Here is a 12,500-nt window from a genome sequence, read left to right on the forward strand (position 1 = left end):
TGAAAGACAGGGGTTAAATGGGGGCACTCTGATGCCCCGGTGTCACCTGGCGATCGGACCTGGTTTGACAGCTCAGCGCGAGCCTCCAGCACCTGTAAAGACGCCGAGACTGGCTGGTGACGCTGGCTTCCCACGAGCCACACGACTCCACTGAAGTCCTCAGTACGATAAAATAATAACCTCTTTTAAAAAAAAATATGAAAACTCAAGTCAACGACTAGCAGCTTGTTCTCCAGCGTAGGTTACATGTTTTAAACGGAACAGGCAAAATAGCAGGAGCTTGACGACAGTTCAGCCGTGCTGTCATTCACCGACTACAGTGTTATGAGTCTTTCACGCTCCTTTACCACTATATGTATCCCGAAACCAAAACTGACGACTGTCTCTGCGGTCTGCCAGTAACCCCAACCAGGATTCTGTTCTGGTGGCGGTCGGGGCTTCTGGCTGCGGCTTTTTCGACTCGTCTGGAGGAGCCGCGTTGCCTCAAGCCACGGAAACCCAGCCGAGAACTGACCGCCAGCGAGCACTCAACGCCAGTGTTCAGCGCCCAGCCACCAAAAAAGATCAATCCGTGTACTCCAGACTCGGAGAAGGACAAGAGCCACTAGCCGCCACAAGAACGGCGTGGAAGTCTCGTTCAGCTCAGCATTCTTGCTTTTAGGGTCCGACAAGCAGAACTGACCACATACCTGCTCCGAGTCACCCGGTAAACTTGCTCTGGTGTTGCTCTGGCTCTTTCTCTTTCTCTTGCTCTTGCTCCGCGTTATTGGCTAGTATGTGAGTGTGCGACAGTAATCCTGGATGACTGGCGGTAATTGAAAGACTATCTGCCTCTCGTTCCCTCCCGTCTCCAGCGCGCGACTCCTACTCGCTCCAGAGCGCCCGTTTCCACAGCGCTGGCATTCTGTGCGCGTGTAGGTCTCGGGTGCCAGTTCCATGTGCGTTAGCGCTTACTCACTCCCCCTGGCGGACTACTTGTGTTTAACAAGTGGCACATTCCTACATAGACCTACGTGTTTCTGCAGGTGTGTGTACTTTGGTGATTGGTTGGACAGGATCTGCTGAACTGTCACCGCTCATACTGTTCATTGAATTGCTATAGTATATCTCTTTCATTTAGCTGCCATTGGTATAAAATTGTCTTACAGCAATTAGAGTTGTCTTGACAATACTTTATGCCACAGAAGCTTATGCACTGATGTTACATACTTATACCAAGTCATATCTCTTAAGTGTGGTTAAACTGATCCACAGTGTCTAGGGTTGGGTTATTTATTTCTTGGACCAGAGATATGAAAGTCTCTAGGGCTCCTCCTGGTGGTTGGGACTGATAATGCAATAGGCTACATGGCAAACATGTGGTACAACACAACAGTACAGTGTGTGTGTGTGTGTGTGTGTGTGTGTGTGTGTGTGTGTGTGTGTGTGTGTGTGTGTGTGTGTGTGTGTGTGTGTGTGTGAGTGCATGCACCTGCATGTGTGTTTGTGTGTGTGCGTGTGTGTGTGTGTGTGTGTGTGTGTGTGTGTGTGTGTGTGTGTAAGAGAGAGAGAGAGAGAGAGCAGTGTTGCTTGATGCATGGTAGTTTTAAAAGTGTGAGATGTCTGAATCACATTCCACTTAGAAACGTAATTAGACCTCACAGTGGGGCAATAGTCACATTTTATGATGAATGAACTGCAGGAAAGCCAGTGAAAGACATAACGATATAAAAATCCTGTTTCAATGGAATCATCAGGGGATGAAATAAAAGGTATATACAGTATGACTCCAAACAACAGAAGTGAAGCAGGTGAACGGCTTGAAAACCTACTGTGGGGAATGGAGCAACACAGCTGAGGCTGACTAAAGCCAGCAGAGGAAAACTCTGCTTTAAAAGCCATGGGGGCATCATTAGCACTGCTTTCTGGACTTTTTTGGAAGGTTAGTGTGAGCCAACTTTCTCCTCTCTCTTCATACATACATACATACATACATACATACGTACATATATACATACATACATACATACATACATACACACACACACACACATACATACATACATACACACACACACATACATACATACATACATACATACATTCAAACATACATACATGCATACATTTAAACATACATACATACATACATACATACATACATATATACAGTACATACATACATACATACATACATACATACATACATACATACATACATACAGTACATACATTTTACAAAGCACAGGTGATTAAGGTGTGTGTGACACGGCTTGACTTCGGAGACTTTGTGGGTGTTAATATAGCCTTACCATCGTTTGCCTCAAATGAACACTTTTTGACATTTGATTTGTTTCAGATGCAGAGCGACAGTAATGACCTGTCAAAGATCTGTGTGCAGTAGCCTATGTGCCTATGTGAATTCTCTAGGTACACATCCAGCAAGTGTTGAACGCTCTTGAACATAGTGATTGACAGCTCATTTTCCGATCTGGGCTAAATCCCTTCACCAGGTAGCCTGATCCTTCATCCATCCATCCATCCATCTATCCATCATCTTGTTCAACCCACCTTGTGTCTCTCACTGCCTCCGTCCCTCAGTTCAAAGAGAGGATCATGCCTGCCTGCCTGTCATGTTGATCTCTATCAGAGGGGCGCTATCTTCCCAGGGATATCCAGTCTGATGTGTGCAGTGGGTCCACAGCCTTCACATGGAGATGTACAGAGCAGACGTAGCTCTGCTCCACCTGAGATTTGATGGATCTTGATTCTCATTAACCAGGAAGTAAAAGGGTGGGGTCAATCTTGTACATGTATTTACATTTAAACATAAAAATTGCTTTAGCTTAATGTTTCAATAACAAAAAATCACTTTAGCAAGAACCTGACAATCCCTTTAACTGAATGTTTCAATGAAACAATCACTTTAGCAAGAATGTCTCACTTTAAATGTCTAACAGCAACCTTCAGTGTGGAAGGAGACGATGTGTGTGTGTATGTGCGTGCGTGTGTGTGCGTGTGTGTGTGTGCGTGTGTGTGTCCGTTCTGTGTGTTTTGTCACTGTGCTGTTTCAGGCAGTTTTTTGGCAGTGAGGAGTTCCGCTTTGAAAAGCCCGTTCTGTCGAGCCCCCAAATGTAAACATGGGCGGCGGCTTTTTATCAACCACAAACGTGTTGTGGTGTCGGAGTCTTGGTATTTTTTCTTTTTTTTCCTGAAACCAATATTTACTTTGGTTGTCAATGATTTTACTCCATGGTACATTGTGTGAGGACTTAAGAGAATACATCTGACTCGTTGGCAAATACTTTTTTCACTCACTGCAAATTCTGTTGAGTAAACGTATATCTTTGAAAATAGATTTTGTGTCTCCGACCTTGTTGCCTTGATGTAACACCATAAGGGTTTTAAATGTCCCTTATGCATACACTAATCAGCAACCAACGAATTAGACAAACTAAACCATTTGAAAATGTGAATTCCGTTTACATTTTATAAATCCTACTGATGTTAGTGTAAAACTGAGAGCTGAAGGTCAACACCGCTACCTGCTGGTTAAACCACAAAATTGATGTCACATACTGACAGTTTTGGAAAACTTGTTTTTCCCCCCCATAGTAAGCTTCATACTCCACACAGCCACCTCCCTCAATAATTTCTCAAAACTCATCGTACATCTACGATTTCATACAAATGATAAGCAATCCACGATAGTCAGATAGGATATCGGTGTTGGAGAGCATTAAGGGAAGACTGTTCATCACACCATATTAGATTATCTTATATTATCCCCTGCCAACAGCCCATAAAAAAAAACTACCCCACCCCCACCACCACCACCACCACCACACACACACACACACACACACATACACACACACACACACTTTAATCCAAATCCTTAAAGGTAATCCCAAAAAAAATTATGTTGTCTTTAGTCTGCCTTGAGAATGAGTCACATCACCAAGGATCCGTTGTGTAGATATGTATCGGGTGCTTCAGCTGTCAGTGTTGTTTAATGCTTTAATGGCTGCCTCAGTGTCATGCAGGATAGGTACAAGTGATGTCTGTCAGTATTAGTCTCATCCAGTTTTCATGTCTCCCTACCCTTTGTCATCCCAGATTAAACTCAAGGCGTGTGAGCTGATAAATCAGTTCTGCTATGTTTATGTCCCTTTTGTACTGACCTGTTGTGTTGCGTTACATCACGTCTAATTTGATGACTGATTCTTTGAAACAACCTTGAGTTTGAGAAGGCGCTTACTGCTAATGTTTAGAATTATCAGTTATACCAAAATGGACCGAAGGAGTATGTATGAGTAAGTGTCAAATATTGTTAAATATTCTTCACTGTATTTAGAGCACCCAGTGAGAAGAAAACCTTTTTTGAAACCTCTGAAGATGTTAAGAGGTATGTTAATAATGTATCGGGATTTTTCTTTTCATATTTCTTTTTGTATGTCAACACAAACAAACACCTCTCAAAGGTTCATTAGTCAGCGATGCCTTTAAAACCTTGTCAATCTAAGCCACATTGTGAAACACTAATGTCTCAGGCCATCACTTCACTGTTGCAGACAGGAGTTGGCAATGGTGAGGGTAAATGTGGACTACAGTCCTAAAAGGGGAATACAGAGGAATGAAGCAAAGTGGGAACAGAACACAACTTGTGTGTTGCATTGGAATGCCTACACAAACAAACAAACAAATAAACAGACACAAAAACAGGAAAAGAGTTTAATGTATTAGTGAATAAGTGGTGATTTACAAATGCCCGAGGACACAACATGACCTAGAACCTGGCCTAGAAGTAAGGACATACACATGTCACTTCTGAAGTGACAGATGAACAGATGAACAGATGAACAGATGAAGTATTCCGTGTGAAAACAAACAAACATGAACACAAAGACAGGTGTCACATCATAACCATCACTGAGAACATCAGGCTCAGAGACACATCTGGAAATCTGGAAAAAGGTTCTTCTTTTTTAAGGCCATATCTTTATTTTCATTCCAGCAGCAGACTGCATCACACACACACACACACACACACACACACACACACACACACACACACACATACACACACACACACACACACACACACACACACACACACACACACTATCTGTCTCTCTCTCTCCCTCTCACACTTTCTTTCTCACACTCACACACACACATACACTATCTGTCTCTCCCTCTCACGCCCTTTTTCTCACACACACACACACACACACACACACACACACACACACACACACTATCTGTCTCTCTCTCCATCTCACACACTCTCTCTATCTCTCTCACACACACACAGACACACACAGACACACACAGACACACACAAACACACACACACACACACACACACACACACACACACACACACACACACACACACACACACACACATGTTGTCCCCTAAAGTTCAGCAAGTCAGACGTGAGTGAAGGTGAGTGCTGGCATCTGGAGACTCAACAGGTGTGCCTGACTGAACATGCTCGCTTTGGTGCCTGGGAATGTTAAGCTGTGTGACTCGACAGCCGCTTGTGAGTGTGTGTGTGTGTGTGTGTGTGTGTGTATGTGTGTGTGTGTGTGTGTGTGTGTGTGTGTGTGCATGTGCATGTGCATGTGAAAGTATTTCTGTACCTATTTACGTATATGTTTGTGTGTTTGTTTGGTTGAGTGGTCTTATGTCAATTTCAATTTTGCTCAAATGTATTCACAAAGTAGAAAAATCTCTTCATTCGTTCATTCGTTCATTCATTCATTTATTCATTCATTCCTTCATTGTGATGTGTGGCAATGTGGGCAGGTTGAATATCAATGACACTAGTTCTCTATTACACAACAGTGATCCACTGGCAAGGTTACAAGCGGTTGAACCAGCGGCCATATCCTCCTCTAGATATGACAAACACACACGGTAGCCTGTGAACTTTCCCTGACGGCCAGTAACTTCCCCAACACGTCTAGCTACCCTGGACACTCCGAATGACTGCTGAGTCATTTGGGAAAGAGCAATGAGAATCCCCTGAAGAGCTTGAACCACAGGGAGCTTTTATTTTGGAAGGATGTCTGAGTGTAGTGGTCATCCTGACTTCCGTCTCGTCTTCCCTGACTGTATCTAAGGAGTTCAGACAGGCTTACCCAAAACCTCTCTGCTCCAGACCGGCCCAATACGAAGCTGCCCATATGAACTAGGCTTTCCAGCAGTGGTGTCTGCATAACATATGCAGGTGGTCCTCTCTCTCTCTCTTTCTCTCTGTTTCTCTTTCTCTCTCTCTCTCATTCTCTCTCTCTTTTTCTCTCTGTTTCTCTCTCTCTCTGTTTCTGTTTCTCTCTCTCTGTCTCTCTCTCATCCCTCCTCTTCCCTGTGCCAACAGTAGTCTCAAATAACAGTGTTGAACTTGGACATGTCAGAGGCCTGGGCTGCTGGGGAGTAGGAGGCTGTTAGAGAGAAGTTTCACCTGAGAAATCCTATCATCCACTACTCCTATCATCCACTACTCCTCTCCTACTGCCAGTGGCAACCCATCACACAAATAGTATTGTTAGTGCGTGCAAAAAAGTGATGCCAAACTGAAGCATATTATTAAAGAACTAACCACCATTCATTTCAATGGTAAACAAAAACAGCTATATTCTAGGATATGAGGCACTTGTGCCACTCCTCCCAAGGTCTGTAGAAAAGGAACATCTGGTGGGATATTCACAAAGTTCTGATTAGAAGCTAAATGATATCCTCACCCTGTGCTGTCTGGTACCTGGTGGATATTTACAGGATGTGTGTGGAAAGCCTTGACAGACAGACAACAAGCCAGACAAGCAAACAAACTGTCGTCTAAAACCTCTACAAATGAATGTTCAGCACGCCCAGTGGATCCACCCTCAGATCTGCGGTGTAGCCTGATGTCCTCTCCTGCGATGCTGAAGCTGTCATGTGGTGGTGTTCTGTTGTGTGTTACATCATGTCTATTGTTAGTGCCTCGGCTGTTGCTAAAGTGTAACTCATGGCTTTGTCCTAGCAGAGAGGCTGGAGATGGGGGTTAGCGGTTAGCCTGTAATGAAACATCTTCATGCCTTTTTTAATTGCAGAGGCTACGGCTGTTAGCGTGGGGTTAGTGTCTCCACTGCAGCAGTGCTAATGTAGGTAGGAGGCCAACTGGCATTTAATTCACCCATCCTGCCATGACCGAGAGCCCGGAGATGGGCGATGAGTAATGCGGTTAGCCTGTGATTAAAACATCTGTTCGGATTGTGGGTCATTTTAGCAGTGGGAGGCGAGAGCGAGCGATATCTCTGCTGTCGCATGAGGAGATGAGACTCGCTGACTCTGAGAGGGACAAAGATGGATGGGTGACAGGGTCAAGCCGCGCGACAAGGGCGCTGTGCTAATTGAGCCGTCAGTGGCTAGCCAATCACAGAACACATACATCTCTCTAAGGACCGCTCACGGGTGAAAAAAGCATCTCTCTGGTCTAATCATTTCTAATTGTTTGATGTAATGCTGTGTGTACGTTGCCCATTTCCAGCGAATGACTCATAAGTCCTTGGCCACCCCAAAACTCCTGATTGTGTTTGATCATTGTGCTTCTCTACAAGGAAGCAATTACAGGATCAGGAGCTGAGTGTGGTACAGGGAAATCTCTTAAGTCCCGTCTCCACTGACTTAATCCTCTGTCCTGTTCTGGGGAAGGGCAGGCTCCAGGAGGAAGGCCTACTGTTGGATAATATATACCATAACATATACCATATACAATTATAATATATATGGACATTATATAGTGACCAAATAAAAAGAAAAGTTCACAAAATGAACCTGAGTCCTAGTAAAGATGTCTTACCTCGAGGGGGGTGAACCAGGGCAGGTACTGAGCACCCTATGATTACGGAAGACTGATAGCATCATCTTCCGGACGCTAGTATATCTTTTTCCTGCGGAAGATAGCCACAGGACTAAGATGATGGATTGATGGGTCAATGGTGATGCCGTGGGCTGTGTTCCATGTCCTCACGTCTTTTTTTCAACAAACGGGGGCACGTTAAGAAACCATGCTGGCTCTCGTGCTCCATTCTTATGGTGAGCAGTGATGCACAATGCCAGCAGAGGGCGCCCTGTGCATAAACACAGCCTGGGTCTCTGGCTCTTGACTGGCTTGGTGTCCTTTGTGGTACAGTGATTCTTTTTCTAGATCAAATCAAGGACCAGCCATAGACCAACTCAAAACCCATTTGGTTGCTGAAGCTCTCCTGCCTTGTTGAAGACGTGTCACAGATTTAGGAGTGAGCTGCTCTGAGATGGTCTGGTGAGTGTGATGGGCATGAGTTTGGTATCTTTGGCCTCAGTGACAGCCATGGCGCTGGGTCTAATGTGGGTCTGATGTATCCAACCCCTCATATAATGACAACGACTACATTCAAAAGTTAATTACACATTTAGTAATTGACTCATTTAGCAGACACCTTTATCCAAAGTGACGCATGGTATGGTACATTTATGCAAGATGTGTTGCAAACAATTACCCTGCTTCAATGTATCTCTCATGCCAACATTGGATGGTAGATGTCATAGTTATTAAACTCAATAATGTATTCACTGATGCAATGCATCACAGGCAGCAAGATTTTAAAGTGAATCATTCTCCATCGTAAAAACAACAATCCATAGTCTTTTTGAGTTACATTTACTGCCCATGTAGAAATGTTAGTAATAATAATAATACTATCTACTCCTCATGTGAATACATGTTACTAGTTTTTAATTAATCCTAACCATAATCCTAAATTAATTGTGTAATAACAATGAAGTAATATAAGAATTAGTGGAAACTTAGCCCTTAAGTACCTACGCTTTACCCACTGTATATGAAGTGGGGCCTAATTCATTTCACTACACAACCTGTGGTACCCATAGAAACAAGACAGCTGTGTAATAAGGAAGTAACGACGTGTAGATTTTTTTCAATCATTTTTTATTCTTTTTTTCATTGCACAGTAATCTCTATCTACAGAAGTTCTAAACCATTAGTGGCAGCAGATACTCAGAAACACCCATGTGAAATTCTGCATAAAACTGTACAAGAAAAAATTGGCTACAATGAGAAAATACTTCAACCGACTGATAACCTTTCGAACCAGGACGGAAAACGCGTGGGGCTATGTGAGACGGACTCCCTCGTGAAAAGATCCGTATATTACATCAGGAAAACAAAAACTCTCAACACGTTTATTTAAAAAAAAAAAGATCCAAACGCTTCTGTCAATCATAGACACCCAAGCACAGATCCCCCCGACTTTCCAGATCCTTCCATGGGGTCACTGTGCGGCAGGTATGCCTAATGTTCGATATTCGAGCGACGACATGGCACACAACCTCCTTATGAGAACAAATACAGACATGAATTGTGGATGCCAAGTCCAGGAGATAGTCCATGCCATGCTTGCCAACTAAGAGTAGTCATGATTAGATGAAGGGAGTCTTTATGTGTCTGTAAGGAAACCTGGAGGGCTCAGAGACTGTTGGGAGTCAATTTAGTCTCAAAGACATATATCACAATCCACATGATATATCACAACATACGTCTGTAGACAACCATGTGGGGATTTGGTCTGAATCTGTGTGGAATCGATTCGCGTATGGTGCACTGGTGCAGGCGGGAGATCTCAGATGTTCTCAAACGGAGAGCAGGGACCGTGGTCGTGCTTGTGTCAAGCTGTGACTGGGTTTTAGCACGAAAGCCAGCCATGTTCCTGCCGACTTATACATTTAACAACGCCGTTTCAGTGAGACTGAGGTGCCCAGTCTGGTTACTGTCCTTACGACGTGCTGCGTTTGATATTATGCATATATAACTTTGACCCCTGTCATCCTACCTCTCCATCTGTCACGACCTCTGTGACACCACAAGCTTCCCGTCACAAACTGCAGCCACACCAACTGACGTTACACAGCGAACATCTGTCTACGAGAGCGAGATGAAACTTCTCTTTATTTCACACACCAAGCTCTAGTTCTCTCTTAAGTTTGGCCGTGCCACATCGGTGCACTTCCGTAGCCCATGGCCTTAGCACCCAATCACCATCTTCCTGTCATAACATAACACAAGGCACGGAACCTTTAGACTTGCCCTTCTCTATGCCGCTGTGCTGCCTAAACAGCTTTCAGACATGGGACTTTTTCTCTGGTTTCTCTTGATCCTTGACGTATCCAGTATACATATATCAGTCTGTTTGTGTATTGCTATTGAAGTCTACCCGTATCCAGTCACTCAACAACCCAGAGTGCATTGGGCTCAGGTCAGCTGCGTCCAGCCTTTGCCTATGGTGGTTGTCTTTAAATGTGGGCGCCATGAAGACACAGCTCGCCTTTTAATACAAACTACAGTCTGGTCAGAGACAGCAGACAGAGCTCCATCTCTTGACAGTAATACTAAATTTTTTTGGGCCAGCAAACCTCGTGCCCAGTAACACTCAGCACCCTTTGCTCTACCCCACGGTGGAATGGATCACCACTCTGAAATGGATTCGGCCCAGGTCTGGGACGGCACCAGAACCGATCCGCTCCTGAGCCAGACACTACAGGGGACCGCACTGGCAGAATACCACCATATACCGCCACACTGGCACAATAAGCCCGCATGGGCCGAACAACACAGCACATCATGAGCTGAACCACACAGTACCACGTGGGCATAACCACACAGCACCACATGGGCCCAACCACACCTGGGCCCAACCACACAGCACCACATGGAAAGAAACCAGCCAAACGGCTTTCCGCATGTTTCCTCTGAAGTTGTCGAGTTCAAGGCTGCAGTGACATCTGATATCGGGCAAACTTGAAAGATGGCTGTTCTGCTGCCCGTTTTCTGACAAGGTGACATGGCAACACTGATTCTAATTTATAATTTTTGGTTCAGCAGTTCCACACAGATCTGACAGTATGCCTGCAGTGCAGAATGGAAGTACAGGACCACAACTTGTTGGAGCGGCTATCGAACATAGCCCACAGCACTGTCAGACTGTCAGTGCTTGTTACGACCGAAAACAATGACGCAAGGAAATGCCCTGGACTCCTGTGAGACAACAGATGAGATGGGAGAACAGATCTGGCCCTGAGTCGGCCCTAACCCGGCCCAAGTCGGGGTGAGATCTGAGCCATATCTGGGCTGAGTCACATGACCAGCAACAAACATTATAGCAGATAAGGCCGAATAGCTAACCCTTGCCTTTGCCCCTGATCCGGCTCAGGTTAGGCAACGATCTGGCCCAAGCCTGTTCTCAAGGAGTAGACAGTCACATGACCAGTAGCAAACATGGCGGCTCCTGTTGCGTTACATTTAACATGTTAACAGACAACGGGAAAACTAAATCTTTGGCGTCTGGCATAAAAATTATGGCAACTGATTGTGGAGTCACTTTGACTTCTGCAAAGGGAGGGAGGGTTCGTCTGGATTGTCGCGTTTTCTTTCTTTTCTTGTATTTACAGAACGATGCAAAAGATATGGCCACAGTTATACACCAGATAGCCAGAGGTGGCATCTGTACAAAAACGTCAAACATAACAAGATTGATGTTTGTTTGTTACTCACTTACTCTCTCTCTCTCTCTCACGCGTGCGCGCGCACACACGCACGCGCACACACACACGCACGCGCACACACACACGCACGCAAATATGGCTGAACTCTCTGGCACTGTATCCATACTAAAAACACAGGGATCATTTTGGATGTGCCTCTTTTTGCATCCTATACACAATATGGCCTAGATGCACTGTTTACACACAGACACACTCACACACTCTGTCTCTCTCTCTTACACACACACACACACTCAGAGTTAAACAAGTACTGCATTTGTGTGTGGTGGAGGGGGGTTGGTGTACGTCTGTGTGTGTGTTAAGAGAGAAAGACAGAGACACAAAGTATGATTATGTCTGCAACACATACTCTTCCTTTCTGGTCCTTGGGAGGAGTGAGTGTAGTTTATTGTGCACTCCCACAAGTGATCTTCCTTGGGGTCTCCACACTACACTTCCCATGGTTCCACACTCTTTGCCCTTTGAGAGGGACCATCATGGGTGAGAGAGAGAATGAGGAACAGAGAGTGGTGGAGGGAAAGAGAGGAGGGCGGGATGAAGGGAGAAAGAGAGAGCAGCACACACTCTTGATCAGAGTTCGGTCCTAATGTTCTTCCTCAGGAATTGAAATTGACCCACAGACACTTACACACCCACGTACACACACACACAGTTTTCCACCCACCCATGGACACACACAAACAAATATACGCAATAACCCATCTTTACTCCTATCCTCATATTATAAGTGCATTAGCTTCCCAAAGGCAGTTCGAAACATCTACAAACACTCTAAATCTAAATGACCAGAGAACACAGACACGCACATACAAATCTCCCTCATGAAATCCCAGGTCATACAATACACAGTTTTTTCCACCAACTCTTTCTTTTTCTGTCTCTACTCTCTCTCTTTCTCTCTCCCTCTCTATCTCTC

At 44.7% G+C, this 12,500-nt stretch overlaps 2 protein-coding genes across 7 annotated transcripts in view; both read right to left on the reverse strand.

Moving 5' to 3' along the window:
- Positions 1 to 936, reverse strand: part of sash1a (SAM and SH3 domain containing 1a) — a 188,082-nt gene extending 187,146 nt beyond the window's left edge. For 2 of the 5 annotated variants that reach the window (XR_004165296.2, XM_031581999.2), the window contains exon 1: positions 1 to 935. This exon is cut by the window's left edge and continues 856 nt beyond it. The gene's annotated coding sequence lies outside the window, so the exon portion shown is untranslated. The other 3 variants (XM_031582001.2, XM_031582000.2, XM_031582003.2) reach the window with 2 other exon arrangements.
- Positions 937 to 10,003: 9,067 nt separating this feature from the next.
- Positions 10,004 to 12,500, reverse strand: part of stxbp5a (syntaxin binding protein 5a (tomosyn)) — a 96,771-nt gene continuing 94,274 nt past the window's right edge. For both annotated transcript variants that reach the window (XM_031582010.2, XM_031582009.2), the window contains one exon: positions 10,004 to 12,500. This exon is cut by the window's right edge and continues 1,129 nt beyond it. The gene's annotated coding sequence lies outside the window, so the exon portion shown is untranslated.

Source organism: Clupea harengus, chromosome 15 (genome assembly GCF_900700415.2).
Source record: "Clupea harengus chromosome 15, Ch_v2.0.2, whole genome shotgun sequence".
NCBI lineage: Eukaryota > Metazoa > Chordata > Actinopteri > Clupeiformes > Clupeidae > Clupea > Clupea harengus.